This window comes from Schistocerca cancellata, chromosome 7 (assembly GCF_023864275.1).
Source record: "Schistocerca cancellata isolate TAMUIC-IGC-003103 chromosome 7, iqSchCanc2.1, whole genome shotgun sequence".
Lineage (NCBI taxonomy): Eukaryota > Metazoa > Arthropoda > Insecta > Orthoptera > Acrididae > Schistocerca > Schistocerca cancellata.
In genome coordinates this window covers 32,027,881-32,029,261 of record NC_064632.1, presented here as the reverse complement: position 1 = coordinate 32,029,261, position 1,381 = coordinate 32,027,881, and positions in this window count along the sequence as shown.

The following is a 1,381-nucleotide window of genomic DNA, read 5'->3' as shown; positions in this document are numbered from 1 at the left end:
AAGTAACATCATTTCACTGCTTTAATTTCAAAGTTCAGTTAAGGTATTCATAGCTGGCTACAATATTCAGATTACACAAGCACAAATTAAGAGTGCGAGTTTTGTTACCATATTTTAGCTTACCTGTGACTGCAGCTCAGCTTGGTACGTACTAAGTTTTACTATTGTTAATTGTTCAGAATCATTTAATTCAAGTTCAAAGTTAAATCCCTTATTTCTAAATTGCGTAGATTCAAGTAGCTTTTGAAATGATTGTTGAGGTATTCCGAGACTAACCGTATTTTACTGAATTTCGATGTGCTTCAGAAAGAAAGCTCACTATTAACTTCAGTCACTAAATTAACTTTCGAGTTTCCTGTTTTATTAATTCTTTTGCTAAATTAAGTCAGAGTGTATCGAAATTTATTACTTCTGACAAACTTTCAGTTTTCACACTACACGTGTCAACCTTCAGTTGCCACGCTTCTAGTGCTAATTATATGTGCAATAACCTTTTTTTTTCAGTTACTATAGTAATTGTCCTTAGAACTGGCGACCGTAATTTCCCCCAAATCTCAAATATCTAATTACCGCTAGTTAATTGTTAACGTAATGGCCGCACATTTACTTTCTTTATTAACTTTACCCCTTTTCAAAATTAATTTCCACCAGTTTCATTTGCATTTTTCCTTTCATTTAGATGTAATCTTTTCCTCCCTCCTTACCGACAGATTAACTTTGGTGACGATTGCTTTTCCCAAATTTCCATTAGGTACACGTGGTTTAATTTTTCACTGTCATTAAGGTCGATAAGTGAGGGGAAGGTTACACCCCCTCCCTCTGGCTCCCAGACATTATGCTTCATCCATCCTTATTGGCCCTCCTCCTCCTCCTATTTCTCCTCCCCCCCCCCCCTCCTCCTACCCTCATAACATCAACTGGAAGTTTGCTTATATTGTCAGGCAAATCATAGCGCCAGGTACACCATTCCCATCTGACTTTTTTCCGTAAATTACCAAAACAAATAATTTATTGAGTTTTAGTCCTATTTCTTTACTCATTTTAACTGTAAAACCTCTATGTGCACTTTTCTGATCATTTGGCCAAAGAGTAGCAGTATGACTGCAGCGACCCCATACCCTATCCCATGTGGAGCGAATGAAATCTTATACACCGGGTGTCCCATTTATCTTGACCACCCTAAATAACTGTTTGTCCAGATGCAAATTACAAAATGTTTCAAGCAAATTGTCTTTAACCGGAAGGGGAACATCAATCAGCATGATTGCCTTCATTGTAGCTTTGTTTTTTTACAAAGATATGAGCAGCGGTATGACTTTTTTCAATAGCACCCTATATGTTTTATTCGGTAATTCATTTCCTCCCCTAAAGACCTATTCAA